This window comes from Vulpes vulpes, chromosome X (genome assembly GCF_048418805.1).
Source record: "Vulpes vulpes isolate BD-2025 chromosome X, VulVul3, whole genome shotgun sequence".
Taxonomy (NCBI): Eukaryota; Metazoa; Chordata; class Mammalia; order Carnivora; family Canidae; genus Vulpes; species Vulpes vulpes.
The window spans coordinates 39,490,406-39,510,237 of NC_132796.1; the positions used below are offsets into that span (position 1 = coordinate 39,490,406).

General features: G+C 41.8%; 1 long non-coding RNA gene across 2 annotated transcripts in view; it reads right to left on the reverse strand.

Moving 5' to 3' along the window:
• LOC140596302 (uncharacterized) overlaps nt 1-19,832 on the reverse strand; it is a 128,186-nt gene that overhangs the window by 34,662 nt on the left and 73,692 nt on the right. Inside the window, exon 6 of one of the 2 annotated variants that reach the window (XR_011998337.1) lies at nt 15,159-16,644. The exons of the other annotated variant lie outside the window; for it this stretch is intronic. This is a non-coding gene — a long non-coding RNA (uncharacterized lncRNA). Of the gene's footprint in view, nt 1-15,158; nt 16,645-19,832 lie in introns of those variants that run through there. 2 annotated transcript variants of the gene reach the window in all.

The window sequence follows — 19,832 nt, forward strand, 5'->3', positions numbered from 1 at the left end:
GGTAGCCCGCTCTCACCTTCCAAGTCAAATTCTCAGCCCACATTTGAAAGAGGAGGAAATTCTCAAGGTGAAACCCCTTTCCCATTCCCCCAAAATCAACTCCTTATCTAAATATATAGGCTTTTATGTGCATAGATGGCTTCCTGTAATTCTTTACCTTGCAGTTTTGCCCTTCTAAATAGTCCCCAGAACTAGATGGAGATAGAGGAGCAAAAGCATTAGTCATTACAGATGCTTACTCATTTTACTTTTCTATGGATTAGTTCTATGCCAGACAAGGAATCGCCAAAAAGGTTAATGAAAGTGCATCCTTGGGACCCAAATGCTCAAATACTTCTCCCTTCCACCCCCACTTTCAAGTGAAAATATTTGAGAAAAAAATAGGGGAAGTTATATGAGTAAATTTGTTAGTGCATGAGATCAAATGAAAACAAGGAATTCCCCTCCTGGACTTGAGTGGCCTAATTTAAACTCATAAAACACAAATGACTAAAATTGCTCCTGTTGATTCGTGAAATAAGAAGCAGAAAAAGTCAACTGTGTATTTCAATATTGAGAGGGCCAGGCCTGGAAGACAGGACACTTTGCCGAAGACAAATGAGAAGACCATTTCTGAGACTTTCAGGATCAGTCAACTTCTATTCTGCTTTTCTGCCAGAAGTACTTACCAACTATACTGGTGAGAGCCTATGTGGATTTAGATTCCGGTTCCACAGCTTATGGGGTGAATGTCCCTCAACAAGGTCCCCTAGTCCCATGCCTTAGTGTCCTCATCTATGAAATAGGCATAATCATTGCACTACTGGGTTGCCCAGAGGATTGAACGGTGTGGGCAAAGCACTTGCAACAGTGCCTACCTAGCACATGGGTGTAAAAAAGTGGGCAGTAAATGGCAGCCACCACCATCAATGGCTGTTTTCCTTAATCCAATATGAAACAGAAAGACCTAGACCTCAGAATGGATCCACAGGCTTTGAGACTAAAACTGAAGTTGTTCCCAAAAGGATGAGGGAGGGGAACTCAAGTGTGTTAAGCACCACTATTCCAGCAACCACAGCATGCGCTTTACACATGTTCTCTCATTTCACAAAACAGCCCTATGAGCCAGTTAATACTGACACTTCACTCTCTAGGGCTTAGGGAAACAAATGGAGTAGCTTACCCAACTAGCAAGGGGCAGAATGAGCTGGAAGCACAGGTCTACTTGTTTCCAAAGCCTGGGCCTCTTGGGGAGCAAAACACTTCAATGGGTGCTGTGAACAGGGACCTTCTTGAGGTAACCATGGTCACATACTTGGTACTCACTGGAGTAAATGCCTGGAAATTAGAAGATTTTTCTCCCCAGGTAATCAGAACTTTGAAAGCACCCCAGGAAGTTTCACTGGGTGCCTACAAACTCAACTGAGTTTCTCTCATTTAAAAGAATCTTAGTCTCACTTTCCATAGATGTCACACAAATCCTGGGAGAAACTGATGGGCTTTCATTAAGTAAGAAGTTTTCATCCACCTGCCTTTAGGAGAGGTGGGAAAACTAAAAGCATTCCTCCAGTGCCACCACCAGCAATGGGCTTTTAGTAGAACAGACGCTTAAGGAGAATTAAAATCTTACAAAGCGGGATCCCTGGGTGGCTCAGCGGTTGGGCATCTGCCTTCAGCCCAGGGTGTGATCCTGGAGACCCGGGATCAAGTCCCATGTCGGGCTCCCTCCATGGAGCCTGCTTCTCCCTCTGCCTCTTTCTTTCTCTGTGTCTCTCATGAATGAATGAATGAATGAATGAATGAATAAATAAATAAAATCTTTTTAAAAATCTTACAAGGCAGGAAAGGAAGATCCTTTAAAATAAAACCTTACCTTGCTTTTCATAATCATTGACTCCACCCTCTACCTTCAAGTAAGCAGCTATGCTTCTTTCAGCAAGATAATACATTAGGCTGACCACATAAAGCAACAAGAAACCATTTTGCTATTAAAATAGAACTAAGAACAAAATGTCCCAAATATTAAATTGGCTTACAAAACCATATTGTACTCAATTTTATATGCATCTAATCCTTTAAGAATTAAAGAAAGAAAAGAACTCTAATGATCTATTTGCATAACTGTATTATTTACAGTTAATAAGATACATGTATTTTTCATTTTATGTTTTAGATTATCCCAAATACTTTGGAATGTATAAACCAGAATCAGTATAGGATTGAAAGGCAATAGGTTACAGTTGAGAGCTTAGGAACTCGAGCCAGGAAATGTCCAAGATTAGATCACTTACATTCTTTAATGTAATATTATAGAATGGTTTTGTTATCTATTTTTTCCTTAATCCCCCCCCCCAAGGAAAAAAAACAGTAGCAGGTAGGTGGTTTCTTGTTAACCCATGGAAACATGGGTTTCCATGTTTTCACTGGAATAAATATTTGGTATAGTTCCCCAGCTCCCTATTCTAAGGAAATATATGAACTTAGTAATTTAAAATATCTTTGATTCAAAAAAATTCTCAATGATTATATTCAAATTTGGCTAGTTTCCTCTCCTGAATGAAGACATCAGTTCTCCAAATATGGATTGCACAATCAAAAATGTTTGTTTAAGAAATTCTCAGGACGCTGGGGTATCTGGTTGAGCGTCTGCCTTCAGCTCAGGGAGTGATCCCGGGATCCCAGAATCCCAGTATCAAGTCCTACATCAGGCTTCCGGCACGGAGCCTGCTTTCCCTCTACCTGTGTCTCTGCCTCTCTCTCTGTCTCTCTAATGAATAAATAAAATCTTTTAAAAAAAGCAAGAAATTATCATGGTTGTGAATACAAAAATGATAGCTAATAAGTAAGAAAAATCCAATGGGCAGAAAAAATTCATTGATAGCAGTCTGAGATTGATGGAAGGGAATAAGTTTGAAGATGGAGATCAAAGAGTTTAAGTTAGTTCGAAAATAACATTTCTCCTAAGTAATTGACTGACATAAGTAATACATCAGGTGGAGATAAGTGCTAAGAAGAAAAACTAAGTGGAGCAGAGGGATAGAGGGATAGTGAATTTGGGAAGTAGAATGGGGAGGCTGCTATCAGCTTGGAAGGAATGAAATTTTTTTTAGCCCTATAAATATATAGGTATTAAGAGAGATGCCTTATATACTTTTTTGAAAAGTACTGTTAAGGGTATCCTTTTGTGCATTCAGAGTCCTGGAGGTCAAGTTCCACAGGCTATCTGAATTCCCCCAAGGGGCCCCTGCTTTGTCCCAGTGTGGCTCCGGAGCCAGGGAACTCCCTCCCTCCGAGGTGATCCATGCCCTCAGCAGAGCCCAGACCTCCTGCTGGGTTAGGGGCCCAGAAAATGTCTTAAGAAAAGACTTTCTCTCCCCATCCCCCACTCAAGATCTTTTCCTTGGAGCTAAGGAAAGAGTTGTTTCGTGTGTCTTAATTTTTCAAGATAAAGAAGTCAGGCTGACTGCTGATGGAGATCAATGTTGGGAAGGCTGAAAAGAGATTAATAGTCTCTCAGACCCCTGGAACTCCCACACTCCCACCCAGGAGAACTTGCTATAAGCATTCCCCAGCAGGCCCCTGACCATGACCATGGTGGTGAGGTCATCAGCTTCTGATGACACCAGGCACAGGGGGACAAGGAAATCAGGTAAGTAGCTGACATGCCCCTCTGACTCAGTCAAGAGTCCCAGAGCCACATCTCCAGGCCTCTCTCATACCTGAAGTGTGCTCATTATGAGCACACTGCAGTGAGACTGCTTGTTTTCAAACCTTGGCTCTACTACACTTCCTAGCTGTGTCACTTTGGGCAAGTTGCTTCACCATTCTGCGCATCACTTTCCCCATGGAAAACGGGGATAACTATCACATTGTTGATACTCAGTTTTTGAGAGGATTAAAGAAGTGAATATACGTGAAGTATTTTATACCTCTATGTGCCAGGCGCTGCTCTAGATGTCAGGGATTCATGTACAGTGGGGCCTGGCACAGAATATGAACTCAATGTATATCAGTCACTAGGGGTCCCACAAACCCTTATCGGACACTTTGATGATTATTATGATGATTTGATAAAGATGAAAGGGTGACTATTCTACCTACAAAAAACTCTGGCGAGGGGAGGAGGGGCTGGTACAGCCCTCTGGTAATCAAATACTTTACTATTTCTATAGTAAAACATACAAATGTTTGTACTAAGTGGAATAAATAGACTATAAATAGCCTGCCATCAGTTCAGGTCAGGATTTACCACCAAGCCTTTTACAAAACAATCTTTTGGTTTTCAGAGCTTTCTGGGTTTCAGAAGAGATGGTGGACAGACACACACACGTGCGCGTGCGCGCACGCACACACACACACACACATATTAAGCAAGGGGCAAAACCCATTGAAGTCTTCTCTTCCTTTCTGACTTCCGGCGTGGTTAATGACCAAATAAATAGTCAAAACCACTTAGAAGTGGAAAATAGGAAGCCCTTTGGGCATGGAAAATCCATGACTGCATAATTAATCTATGCCAAATATAATCTAAAGAACCCCTTCCCCCAAAATCCAGTGCATCATCAACTACTCAGCCAACCAGTTCATTCCTACACCAGGTCTCAAGTGATCTTGAAGGGTTCCTTAAAGTAATTTTTGAATCGAGGAGAACAGACTAAGTTTCACCACTACTTTCCCAGTACAACCTTCTCTTTCCCACAGGAAACCAACAAGCTACGAAATGACAAATTAAGTTAAAAACGGGTACCTGAAAGGCAAACGTATTCTCTGCAGTCTGCCTGGAGATGTGCCCACATTATGCCAAAGTGGTAAAGTATCCTGCTGCCAAAGGAATGTTCCTTCCCGTTGCATTTTACAGAAAGATCTGTAGCTCTTGAAGAGCTGCACAGTAACTGGTTCAAGATGTTCTCACTGCTGGTCAGCACTGGCTAAAGGATTTGCACAAACCCATGGAAGCCGACTTCTCCCGCCTCTTTATTACCCCCATATGTTGTTATTTTATCTTCTCCAACTTCTCTGACCCCTTTCCATTTATTGCATACTGCAGGATTGCTTTGTTCAAAACCTGTGTTTACCACTCCCATGGCGATCCGGACACAAAGGCAAGTCAGGAAGACACAAAATCAACGGAGATACTTATGTTGCTTCATGGTTTTTTTTCCCCCTTCTCATTATCCTCCTACTCAATGAGACTGTAGTGGGAGGTCTGAATGACATTTCCAAACCCGAGAAGTTAAAGCTACATTTCAACACCCCACCCCTCAGTTGTCATAGGAACAACACTAGGAGGCTTATCTTGGTTCTAACAAACAGCCACTTGTTTGGCTAGCAATTAAAGCTCCCCTCTTCCAGTCAAACACATATACACACAGCCACATACCTATACCTCCAGAAAATGTAACTGGACAGAACTCTATACCACAAATACTTAATTAAGAAACAAGCCCAAAGGCAATGTGTTTATATACCTGAATATGCAAATACCAAATACAATTTATGAGATGTTCTTCTGAGGTTTGTCACTTGACCTGGATCCCCTCACAGGTTTTAGTTCTGTATGCCCACAAAGACATGTGCACACCATTAATATTTTTTCAGAGTATACAAAAATGTTAATACTCTCAGCAACCCCACTGGGTAATTTCAGGGCAACGTTATGGTGTTTATTTTACACGTATTTCTTAAAAATTAAGAAACTGCTAATAAAAGAGCAAACAGAATTAAAAACATGAAGATCTAAAGGAATTCTTCCAGGATATACTTTCTGGCGTTTATTGTTCCTGTTATATTTTTGTCTTTAAAAACAATGGTTTCTAAATGGATGAATAAAGCCTAAAAATTACAGAGGCTGTTTTTCCATTAAGCATGGCAGTATTTAGCCAAATTATTAAATCATCATGTTTTGCCCAAGTATTTACATGAAATACAGAGTTACAAGTTATCGTGAATCACTGAACACAAGCTAGCAGTCAGAGATGTTACCTGTAAGTATTTTAAAGCTTTGACACCATTTTTCTGTCTTCAAGATCCTAAACCCCATAAATTCAGGGGCCTCAGGGAAACAAGTAGCATTTTTCCCATCCTCAGCCACACTTAATTAACTCAAATAACCTGTAATATTCACACATATGGCTCACCGATCTGATTTATTGGAGATCTGCCTGTTTTCAACGGCCATGTTCACCTTGCTTTTTATTTATTTCCTTGAAAATAAATCCTTATGCAAAAGTCTTGAGAACTACTGGTCTGATAAAAACTGATCAAGAGTTTTCCAAGTGTTTAAGAAAAAAAAAATAGATCCTACTAGATTCATCTCCCTCCCCGCCAACTTCATCCCACTCGAGTGCCAACAGAAAGAAACTGCAGCACTGCTACCCTGTTTTTCACTATACATTTCTCCCCTTTAAGTTAAAGAGTTTAAGATTTTGAAAGTTAACAGAATGGGGAAGCAAAAATCAGACACACAGAGTCAACTTTCAACTCAGCTTAAGGTAGTTAAAAAATAGATAACCTTATGTCCTATAGAACCCCAAACTTACCACTGTCAATAACCATTCCAATTCTATAGAGTCCCATTCATTAAAGGAATGTCATCAAAACTACCTATATAATCGCTAGCAGTTAAGTAACATTTTTTTTCCATCTGATTCTATAAGTACCCATCACATGATTGCTTCTATTGACCAATAAGAAAACCGGTAAGATCAGATAACAACCCACCCTTCTAATTCTATTTTTTTTTATGCTATTCCACTTTCCCGGCATGATCATTTCCTAAAAAACCAAATCTAGAAATCAAGATAATATAAAATGCCTAAAACAAAGCTGTGGTTTTCTACAGTTTACAAGTAAGAAGCTATTGTACATAACACAGGTATTCAAAGATTTATTGTACTTTTTTGGCAATTTGAAACATTAGGGCAGCCCAGAATCAAGATTACAAAACTGAATTTGTTTCAGAGAAGAGACAGACAGACACATGTACACAGGTAAGAACTGATCATCACAGTCTCTTGGAACATGACGGTCCATTTAGAAATATCTACCCTTTTGCTGTACCAATTGTAACCAAATAGAACAATCTTAAAATTCATGACACAAATGTAAAAAAGTCTATTACCAGCTTAATCTGCCCTTCATGATCGGTAGGAAATGTTTCCAATCCATTATTTAAACTTTCATTTTGTAGAGTTCTAACTAAATGCTGGATGTCTTGGGGTAGAGGGAGAGATAGTGTGAGCTGAGTAATTCTGAAAGCATCCCTTCAAATATTACACACCCTATTCAGACTAAATGGAAATCCATACCCATGGAATGTCAATGCCCCAGGTCTACCAAACAACCCATTTTATTTGTCCCTCCCCACTAAAAAGAAAAAGGAGGGGGAAAGTCAACAAGTTCTATTACATGTATTAGTCTAAACTGGTAGAGCCCAACTCATCTTTGTTAATAACCAGGCTTCTTCTCAGACTTTATGCTATATTCTTGGGCTACTTTTTTCTAGAATTCCTCACTCTGTTTATATGTTCTCTGGTTCAACACAGTTGTTAGGGGTCTGTGAACAATTTCACAATTCCCACAGACACCATATGATATCTATTAGGGAGCGATGCCACTTTTCACTTACCAATTCTGGATAAAGCAGTACTTCCTGGTGACAGAATGCTGCTGCTTCCGTTCGCTAAAACTCCCTCTTCACAGCTTGATAAATCTGATTATAAAATGTCTTTGTTCCAGATCACACGAGGCGCTTTTCCTGTGAAAGTTTTCTAAAGAGTTAACTGCATTTCATTCCTGTTACAAAATGAATAAGAACAAGGAGGGGAGGGTGCGGGGTGGGGGGACACAGGGAGTAAAGTCCACACAAGTTCCTGGCAAAAAAATTTTAGCTGCATTTTTCTGAGTTTAATCAGTAAGCTATATTAAAGTGACAGTTACCAGTTCAGGGAGCCAGAGTTTGATCAAGTCAGCCACAGCCACTGTGGGTGTCTTCCACTGATGTGCGGACCCCAAGGAAGCAGTCACTTGGTCATCTATCACATGTGGCTGAATCACTGGACACCCGCCACCCCCACCCCCACCTCTGTCCCTGCTGAGCAGCAGGCCAGGAAGGAGAGTGGCTGGACACTCGAAGCAGGACCTCTTATAGGGACCCGCCAATTAGCTGCTGACCAATCACAGGCAGCACCTAGTACCTAAGTCACATGACAGGGCAGTCCCTATGACTGCAGGATTTCTGAATTACTGGGGTTACACAAAGGACACTCATTCAGGAAAAGAGAAAAAAAAAAAAAGCCATAAGCCGAAACAGAAAACGCCCAGGCTGTGACAACTCCAGCTTTAAAACAGAGAACACCCGAGCTTCACACAAGACAGAGAAAGAGCGACAACCAAGCCAGGATGGAAATCAGAGGAGTGCCTGGCACATATTAAAAATTAATCCCAAAGCAGAGGCTGAGTTTACAAACCCACTTCAGCTATAAATATACTACTCCTTCCTCTACAGTCTCCCCGACAATTTCTGCATTTGAAACGTCTTTATTTTAAAAGGCTCCAGTGAACTCCTGCAGAACTCCTGTAGGAAAATGTTTAAGAGACAGAAGTCCCCTCTCTTCCCATCCCCTTGAAATACCCCTGAAGGAGATTCCAAGTTCACCATGAAAAAGTTTCTTAACCAAAATGCACTTCTTTCAAAATGGTCAGATAACTCAGACAAAATCAAACACTGTTTTGACAAATTTGTATGGTAACTACCAAATCATATATAGATGCCCCCCTCCCAACACCCCTACCGTCTCTCATGGAATGAGTTTAGACTGCTTACAAGAACATTCTTACTAAGTAAACAAGCCCCCACACACACCAATGAACTAGCTACCCATCAGTTTTTGTTTTAACCCCTCCAATTTAATTCTTACATATTGATGTCCTAGAAAAAATTCAACTGTGAAAACCCCCTACCATTTCTTTGACCCCCCCCCCAAATGGTACTTACAAATGTTCTTTGTTTCCATCTGTTGGTTTCTCCCCCTCCCCGACATCTGAAGCCAAAACATGGACTTAACTTCATCCTTCAAACCTAAAAGGCCCTATTTTGATCATGCAAGGCTGTTACAGCTCTTTCCCCGAGACAAGTCCAGAACACTCTGCTGCTTGCCATTCCCAATTTATGGAAGGAAGCGTATGTCAAACAAACCAGGTGATGACTCACACTGCCTCCCCCAGCCATATTTTCCCTAGAATGGGAGGGTAGCATAAGTGCAGCCCATTTTGGATGTGACTCAGTTTTATTAGACTGGTGATTGTAGTTAATCTGACAAGCTCACATTTTTCCTTTATAACTTGTACATTACAGGATCAGAATGCACGTTCTAAATGGTTTCAAAGAACGAGATCACATAGATGAGAAAGTTGCAAGATGATTTTTAAGGTATGGCAAAGCTCTGGCTCTCTTCCCAAATATTTAAAACTTCATAATTATCCGTCGAAAATGTTTACGACTGACACAACCCAACCTTTGAGTTCACATGATAGCAGTAAATAGGTTTTATATGTTTAGGGCTACTAGAGGCTTTTACCATGGGGGCCTCAGACTCTTTTCTGTCCTGAGGACCCAAGTTCAAGTCCAAGTCTGGGGCCCACGTGGCAGGTTCTTCAGGAAGTGGTTAGGAGAATAAGAGCCACGTTGAGGCTTTCACTTTTGCATTTATTCTGAGTTACATTCTAACCTGAACTACTCACGAACACGCGTGAGTATAATAGAAGCACATTACCACACATTCACACACAATCTGTACAGTCCTGTAATCCCGACATGCTAAAAGCTGCACCATAAAACCCTGAAAATCATCAACTACTGTTATCTGTAAAAATTCCAATTAAACAAATGGGCATGCCTAAAAATCTTCCCCTTCAGGAAAAACTTTACTACCAAGATGGGAGTGGCATTACATGGAATAAAGTGTTCCCAGGTATTACGCAGACAGGAAGAACGCAGTAATAAGAAGTGCAATGCCCCACACAAAAAATCTGGAAGGCTCGGTCTGAGCAGTTTCACTATAGTTATCTCTTTTCAGCATACTTCCTTTAACCTTGAGCAAAGTCAGCAACTGCTCAGGCTAAGGCTTGGCATTTATTGTTGATTACGCCTAAATGGGAACTAATTTTGTTACGATAGAGAAAATACATTCTACTTCTGGAATGTATTCCAGAACTGTTCAAATATCTAATTTTCAAATTGGTAGATGGGGCCAGATAAAGAGAAAAAGAGTTAAATCAGAGTTGTCTATTCACTTTACAAAAGGATTCCCTGTAGGGTTTTACTGGAATGAAAACCCTACATTAAATTTACATACAGAATCAACTTTCAGAAATTAAACTCACACAATACAATTAAGAAGTGCATCTCCCAATGACACTTTTGAAGCCTTGGTATTTTAACCGTGTGTACATAGTTCTCATTGACTTATTAAAATGTATTCATACTTCAAAAGGGAGGTATTAATCTAGCCCATTGACTTTTTTGAGTAAAATTTTATTGGCTGATAGAAAGTTACCTTCATAAGATACACAGAGAACATAAAATCTGTAATTACACGGCTTTCGATGGAAATAAAAAGATTATGAACACAGAACATTAATAAAACCAAACACCTAAAATTCTGGCATTTAAAAGAATCTATAACATTTTAAAAGCTTGGAGCCAGACCTGCTGGGATTCGAATCCTGGCTCTGCCATTCCTAGGTGTGGCACCTGGGTTAAAAATATAATATATGTAAGTGCTCAGGACAGGGTCTGCCCGACAGATAGTTAACACTATATAAAAGTTGGCTTTTCTTGTTTTCTTCTTCTTTTTTTCTGAGGGCATGGAGCCCAACACAAGGCCCAGACTCCTGATCCTGAAAAGAGATCAAAAGTTGGGACACCTAACCAACTGAGCCACTCAGGTGCCCCTAAAGGTTGGCTTTGCTGTTATCATTATCATGTAATCTCCACCCTTAGGCTGCCCTTTGTGCCATCATTAGAGTCATACATAACCTTAGTCACTCCCCCAAACAACATTTCTGCATGAGAAAAATACAGTTTCTGTAACTATTTTAAAGAAGAATCCCTTGGAACTATTTTACCAATGATGGCAAACACCTAGCCAAGCCATATTTTGCTACCAAAGTCTCAATGATTTAAAATACTCCTCTGAATCTACATTTGACACCTGTTTGGGTCTTTCTATCCTAACTTCTCAGAATTTCCAAAATCCAGTATTATAGGATCGGGTCAGGGCCACCCAGGGAAGGCATTCAAAAAGAACTTCCATTCTAGCCAGCCCAGATGGGCCAAGGCGTGGAAATTCATCAGCCAGAAAAGAAGGTGAATGGGTCAAAGACATGGGGTATCAGGGGCAGGGGCCCACAAACAGAGGTGCCAGGAAGTGGCTCTAGGCTCAGAAAAAAGTACCTGAGATTCACTGTTTATTGTCTCTCCAGGGTCGAGACTTAAAACCTTACAATAGCTACCCTAAGGGAGAACCATGGAATGGAGGGCGTAAAGGGGGTGCCGAAAGAAACCTTAGCATGCATTCTTTCCTATGTGGTCTTTCATTAAGAAATTTCATTTCTTGGGACTCCTGGGTGGCTCAGTGGTTGAGCATTTGCCTTCAGCTCAGGGCATGATCCCGGAGTTCCCGGGATCAAGTCCCACATCAGGCTCCCTACACGGAGCCTGCTTCTCCTCCCTCTGCCTATGTATCCTGCCTCTTTCTTTCTCTCTTTCTCGTGAATAAATAAATAAAATCTTTAAAAAAAAAAGAAATTTCATTCCTTAAAGGAGAAAACTACATGGGTTTCCATATGAAAACTATACGAAGAAATTCAAGCATCCCACAAACCCTTCAGTAACAAAAGCTAATCGTTTCCAGCCAGCATCTAGCATATTTGAAGAATGATAAAAGGGACAGCAAACAGACATTTCTGAGGCTCAGGCAAACTTTATAAATATGGAACTCCACAAATATGGTGCTTGACACGGCTCTGGGGGATACAAGAAGTAATTCTCTATTTTGTTCGAGGACAAGCAACTGCTCTGACTTGTCTTTATCCAGGCAATGCTTGTGAGACAGATGGTAACATAATGGGGGGAGGGCAGCAAAACTAAGAGAAGGTGGTTAGGATTACAAATGAGTGTTTGGGGGGAAGGTTTGATCCCCCCCCTTGCATGTCAGTTCCAAGACGCACAGAGACCCGATTCAACACAGTTCAGCTAAAGACAGTTTTGGAGCTCCAGCATAGAACTTCCTCTCGGCTACCACTCCTGTCCCCAGGCAATCGCTGAAATACCAAATGATCCAACTGTGTCGGGTTCCCACAAACCAGAACTACAGGTCAGGATGCCAACAGCCTGGGTTCCAGGGCTGGCTCTGGGATTCTCACCTGTTGGGACATGGGAAAGTCACCTCATTTCACTCCAAGGCTTTTGTTTCATCTGGAGAATGGGACTATATGAGAAAACACCAGGAGTGAACAGAAAGGACTGCCTCAATGATGTTTGCCACCACTAAGGGTGCACTGCCATCCCTGGTTACCAATCTTACAATTCTGGGGTGGCGGGGCAGCAGGGTGGGGGAGACCCAACCATCCTAGCCTCCCAAATCACGCCGCTTTTGGAGGTAGAATGTTGCAAAGCAACTTTATCACCTATATGTTTCAATGATCAAAAATCTTTGGACAGCTGCTAGATTCACTTGGTGATTATAACAAAGTCAGAAGACTACCTGAGTACACAGTATGTGTGAGAGTCCCAGGATTACAGAATTTTCAAAAAAAAAAAAAACCCCTACCTACGTAGCTATGTATGTGTACACCTCTCCAGGCATGCACACAAACTGTATCTAGACTTATATAAGACAATCTGAACATTTCTTGATGAGAGCTTGCCTCTGTTCCACGCTTTTCATGTTATGTAAGCAGCCACTTTGCCTGTCTTCCTGCAGTGATTTCAGATCTAAGCAGTGTATACTTTGCTCAGAAAAGTTTTTTATTAGTTGTCTTCTTTCCCCACCCATTTTAAAGAACGAACTGACTCAGTTTTTTGATGGCAACGCCACTGGGTGGGAGTGAGTATGGGGGTGGCAGGGTGGGAGAAAGGGAGGATGAGGAGGAGGAGGAGGTGGCAGGAGCCAAGAGCTGAATCACAGCCATGTGAGTAATCTTAGGCTTTTTTTCTCTTCCTAAGGGTATGAATCAAATTAAGCTTGTTTTGCTGTGGATGAAGGAAGAGGAATATAATAGCGTGAATCAGAGCAATTATCAAATATGTGGTGCTCACTAAAAATTAATTACAACCACTGCCTTCTCTCACACGTCTGCCAGAAGATGCCAGAGAGCTTTTGTTAATCAATATAATGCTTTACAAAAATTCTTAAGAGTTTGAACTTGATTCTCACCCTCTTCCCTTTAAAAATTTCCTTTTACACATGAATTTCAGAAACAGGAATTATTTCGGAGCTTCTGTGAGATAATCTTTGGCCCTTGGAGAGAAGTGTGAAAACAACGCGGCTAATACTGGGTAGAGACCAGGTTACACACTATCTAGCCTTGAGTGCTAGAAGCAAAATAATGAGTTTATGAAAACAATTGCTCAGAAATGAGTTTAACCTCTCAGGAGCTTTCTGAGGGGAATGCTGCGTGCAACAACAAACCCAAGGGAAAAAGTGGACATTCTTTTATAATAGTTTTCGGTGAGAATAAAGTTGCTTACAGACTGCTTGAACTTCCTTATGCTGAGTTAAGTGGATCCTCATCGTTTTAAGAATTTACTAGTGGAGTCATAATGAGAAAACGATGGATTGAACATATAAAATCAATTTTCTGGAATGTACAGAGAGAGTAAGAACACAGCTCAATTATTTGTAGTCAGGGTACAGCTCTACAGATTTCTATAGAAAGGCACTTCCTTTTTTGCCATATTTGAAAATCCAATCTATTTAGTAATTCATGGAATCTAAGTATTACCATGGCGGGGGGGGGGGGGGGGGATTGGCTATCTGAAGAGAAAGGCACAATATATCTATTTATCTATAGATAGGCAAGTGTACCCTATGGTTTTAGTACCCTTACAGAATATTCCACACACAGGAGCTTGAGGAGAATAGTGTCTTTATCACACTGTCACATTTTTCAAAGTTCATTTCTATTTATGGGACAGTGTATTCTGTGCCAGCACAACCTTGGGGGGGGGGGGTTGTCTCCAAATAAAATATTTCAAGAGCACTCTGAATAAGCGAAGTCTTTTAACTTTTCTATGCCTCTATGTTCCTCAATTTGGAAACTGTAATCTGTAATGACAGCTCTTTAGGGATGACAATTTGTATGCCCAGGTTTATACATTTATAAATCTGCCACCTAACATGAACATTTTGGAGATATTAGCCAAGATTTATTTACATAATCTAGAAATATATATATCAATAGTAGTTTCACATAAAATGAGCCAGATGTTGAGGAGCACCTGGGTGGCTCAGTGAGTTAAGCATCTGCCTTCAGCTTAGGTCATGATCTCAGGGTCCTGGGATTGAGCTCCAGAGCTCCAGAGCTCCAGGTCAGGCTCCCTGCTCAAAGGAGAGTCTGCTTCTCCCCCTTTCTCGCCCACTTCCCCCTGTTCCTGCATGTGCTCTCTAATAAATAAATAAAAATCTAAAAAAAAAAAAAAAAGAGCCAGATGTATTTTCAGACTAAGTAACTTGGATATATCAACCCCCAGTCCTCTAGTTCCCTGCTGCCCAAACACAGCAAACTTAATGATATGGCTGTATTTGACTTTCTACATTTCAAGCCAGTAACTTTCCCTACTTTGACTAAGTTTCTCATGCAGTAGGAATAATATTCCGAAACCTGATTTTGTCCCATCCTGACTTATCTTTATGCCCTTGCCATAAAGACATGACCAGAAATTTTCTATTTGTATTTTAGTTCTCTTTTTAAGTGTTCTAAACAGTATTTGCAGAGGAAGACACTAAAAAATTGTTCTAATTAAATTCTCAGCATCTGAGTCCCCTGAAGAGAGTCCTTGGGAGTACTCCAAGTGGGTTTCTGCTGCCCTCCAACATAGCAAATGTTCAGAGGTGGTGGTAGGGAGTGGAGTGGTGACCATTCTGAGGTTTTTACAAATGGGAAAACCCAGAATATTTTCTTTTTTTAAGGTTTTATTTATTTATTCATGAGAGACACACAGATAGGCAGAGACACAGGCAGAGGGAAAAGCAGGCTCCCTGCGGGGAGCCTGATGTGGGACTCGATCCCAGGACCCCAGGATCAGGACATGAGCCAAAGGCAGATGTTCAACTACTGAGCCACCCAGGCATACCAGAACCAGAATTTTCAAAGGCATAACTGATGCTTACTGCAGATGCACTGAATACCTAAGAATCAGTCCCTAACTACACTAAGGTGATCAGATTTATAGCTAGTGATAGGGGAGAGGAATCACAAATAGTAACAAAGACCACTTGGAGGCCAGGCATCCAGGCCAGGCCAGTAGTGGAGGAAGATATGGTGTGGTGTTGGGGTAGGGGTATGGAAGAGGTACTGGGGAGGGGACTTGGTTGGGAGACAAGAATGACGGGGCTATCAAATACGGACCATGCCACAGAAGGCTGGCTTATCAAAGGGAATAAACAATAGAAGTGGGAAAGAGAAACAAGAAAAAGAGGGCATGAATTCATTTTAAAAAATACAATTTTCGGGGTGCCTGTGGTGGCTCGTTCAGTTAAGCATGTGCCTTCATCTCACCTCCTAATTTTGGTGTCCTGGGATTGAGCCCTGCTCAGCAGGGAGTATACTCCCTCTCCTCATCACCTGTGCTCTCTCTTGCTATCTCTCTCTCTCGTTCTCAAATAAATAAAATCTTTAAAAAAAACCCATTATTGTAAAGGTTGAGCTTTTTATTACCAAACTTGCACTCAGCCCTCTTTAGGGTTTTGGGTTATTATTCCTATACCCTATCTCTCTAGTCAATATACCTAGATCCATCATTATCATCTCTCCAGGATATGTCCAAGCTATTAAAAAACTCAGACTGTGGGTAAGCAGCCAGCAGGGTAGTGAGGGGGGCTAAAAAGCACCCCAGGATTAAAGGACCTAGACTGATTGAAGCAGAGGGAAGGCTGGAAAGCAAAGACACCTGCCTGTTGTCGGACGTGTGGCTAAGAAAAGTCCTATCACACAGAGATGGGACTGGCATCCTAAGCAAAGGAGGGTCTTAAGAGTGGGAATAGGAACCCAGCAGGGATGTTAAAGGGGGCAGGGGGTCACCCTGCCCACTGGGTGGCTGGCTTTCAGCCCCTTCTGACTCCTGCAATTCTAGAATTCCAAGTTGCTCTATTTCAACACTTTTGTAGAGCATTTTCCATCACTCTAAAACAATTGCATTGAAAGAAAGCCTGTGCCAAAGCAGAAACAGATCGATGCAGAGTTCCTCTGCTGGAGGAATAAGTCGCAAATTAATTTAATCTGATTATTTCCTCTGTGGCGTGACAATCCACGTATGAATCCCCCTGGGATGTGTCTGCCTCTGATCTCACCTCCTGTGACCAGGAACCATGTACAGTGAACTGGCTGGTTGTACAGTAGGACAGAACAACTTTTCCTCTCAATTCCCACTCCAATGGATCACTGGAAGAAAACAAGATGACCCATTAAAAACTGCAGCTGTGCTATCGTTATGTAAGATATCACCATGGGAGGAAGTCGGGTGATGGCTCCGTGAGCCCTCTCCATACTATTTGTGTGACTTCTGAGGAGCCTGTAATTATTTTGAAAGAAAGAGTTCAAAAACAAAACCTGCAGCTGTCTGAAAAACTTATCTTCAACTAATTGTAGCAAACCAAAGTCCAAACTCATTTTTGGATAATTACTCCCAATGGTGCTAGGAGCAGCTTGATGCCAGAGAAACATTCTGTAAGAAACCCAACAAACTCTAACTCAAATACCCGACCAAGCCTCTCCCTTTTTGTGAATGCATATGGTAGAGTATGCATTAAGTACACCCTGACTGAAGATACACTGGGATCTTAGAAATGAAAATAAACTAACTAACTAGAAGGGACAAAATTCAGATCTACAAATTTAGTTTTAGAATTCTAAGATGCAGAAAAGAGACCCACTCTACCTCACCCAATCTGAAATGTCATAGATTGTAAGACACTCCCTTCTTTTATGTACCATTAGGAAAGAAACAAACTTTGCCAATTAACTGTGACATGATGCCTCAAAGGCAGTCCTCAGTGATGGTCAAACTAGCCTCTCATTTGCAGTGTCGGAGATGGGCGATTTCTCCTGCCTTCAGTTGTGTTGCTTGGCATGTGGCTGGCAGCCCTTTAGCATGTATCTCAGCAGCAAACAAAACAGTTTCAAATACTTGAATTTTCCTAGTTGTTGCTTTAAAAGAAAACGTGGGGGAATCCCTGGGTGGCTCAGCGGTTTAGCGCCTGCCTTTGGCCCAGGGTGTGGTCCTGGAGTCCCGGGATCGAGTCCCACATCGGGCTCCTGGCATGGAGCCTGCTTCTCTCTCTGCCTCTCTCTATCTCTCTGTGTCTATCATGAATAAATAAATAAAATCTTTAAAAAAAGAAAAGAAAAGAAAATGTGGGATTTCAGTCATTTCTCCAACCATGAACATTTGCCTCACTAATATCAAATTTACTCCCTACTGTGCTAATGCCTTCCTTTTTGTGTACACAATAGGATTTTGTTTCGATGCCAATAAAATTTTATTTTGGTAAGTGTAATCTTACTGAGAGTGTATCAAATGGCAGATACCCTAGGCCATATATAGGACCAACAATACAGATCAACTGAACTGCTGCCCATGTAAACAGCTACAGCCAGCTTTGTGTGTGCATAGGCAACAGCAACAGCATGACCACTGCCCAGCAGATGGCTACTGAGAGAGGCCATCCATTCTAATATGCATCCAAATTTTAAAAATAGTCAAATATGGGGAGTAGGTAGAGGGAGGGGTCTTAGAATATATTAAATGCCATAGATACTATAGATCCTCTTCCAGCCTGGGCAAATACTCATTGCCCATACCCTATTTCTGACTACCTACTCCAGGTAATTCCTCATTCCTTCAAATATTTTTCATGGAGTACTTCTAAATTCCAGGTACCAGGCTAAGTTTAGGGAATACAGCAATTAACAAGAGACAAAGCACCTGACACCTCAGGGAGTTTCCAGTCCAGAAGGGAAAGACACACAATCAAATAAATGCAAAATAAGCTAGGCAATGATGAGGTCTTTGGCAAGATACAGAGCAAGCAAACAATCCCGGAATGTAGGTAGGAGTAGGGGAGCGATCAGTGAAGGAAGGCCCCTCTGATCAAGTAGGCATTTAAACAAAGTTCTGAAGGAAGGCAGGAAGGTTCCATAGAGATCTGGGCAACAAAAGAGGGAGTGAGGCAGAGGAAAAACTTGCCCAGGGGTGCTGAGGTAGGGGTATATCCGGTCAGTTACAGGGAAAGTAAAGAGGCCAGTGTCACTATAACAGAATGGGCAAGGGGGAAAAAAAGACGTAACAGTGATTAGATTGAGCAGGGATGGAGGGAGCAGATCACTCAGGGCTCTCTAGGCCATTATCTTTCAAGGATGATGGTATGCACTCTGAGAGAAATAACAAACTGTGAGAGGCTCCTGATCAGAAGCGTAGAACCATCTAAAAGTTTAACTCCTGAGGCAAAGGAATGACAAAGCACCTGCTGATGAATCCAAATGAGGGGACAGCGATCTAGCCCAGGTGGTATCAGTGGAGGTAAGGGTGACTGGCCAGATATGGGACATCTTGTAAAGGCAGAGAAGATAGGATTTGCTGATGTTGGGTAAGCTAAAGAGAAGACTCGTGGGGGACTCCAGAGTTTGTGGCCTGGGTAACCAGAAGAATGGAGCCTCTATTTCCCCAAGTTTGGGACAGGCTGAGCATGGCAGAGGTGGGGAGGTATGAAGAACTGGGTTTTAGACATGCTAGGTTGGAGATGCTGGTGAGATATCCAAGAAGAGATGAAGGTGAAATTGAGCAGAGCACTGCAAGATGAAATTATCAGCATTTAGGTGGCATTTAAAGCCGCAGGATCAGGCAGCCCAGGTGGCTCAGCAGTTTAGCGCCACCTTCGGCCCAGGGTGTGATCCTGGAGACCAGGGAACCTGCTTCTCCCTCTGCCTATGCCTCTGCCTCTCTCTCTCTCTCTCTGTGTTTCTCATGAATAAATAAATAAAATATTTTTTAAAAAGTACATAAAGCTGCAGGATTAATTTGCCTTTGGGCGCAAGGATAGATAGAGAAGTGGTAGGAGGACCGAGGCACTCAAATATGAAGAGGTTGGGGCAATCAATACCAGGAGGAATCAGGAAAGGAGACTGGCAAAGAACACCCTTGCATCAGCAGAGCACCAAGTGTGACATCAAGGAAGCCAAGTGAAAAAAAAAATGATTTCAAGGAAAGGGGTATGAGTAGCTGGGTCAAATCCCGCCTGCAGGCTGAGAAAGGTTAAGGACTGAGAAGTCAGCATTGGATTTGGAACATGGAGTTCCTGGGTGCTCTTGACCAGAGTCATTTTGGAGGTGGGGGGAGGTAAGGGACCAGACATAAAACCTAACTGGAGTGCTAGCAACGGCACATGGAGGGAAATGCATTTGAGGCAATACATAAAGATAACACTTAAGAAATCACATAGGAGCTGGAAGGGAATGTGGGTGGGAGAAATGGATGATGCTGAGGAATACATGGATAACTATAGAAGCTTCAATTAGGAAACTGGTGACAGAACCCAGCTTGCCATGGAGAGGCTGGCCTTTGTTGAGGCCAC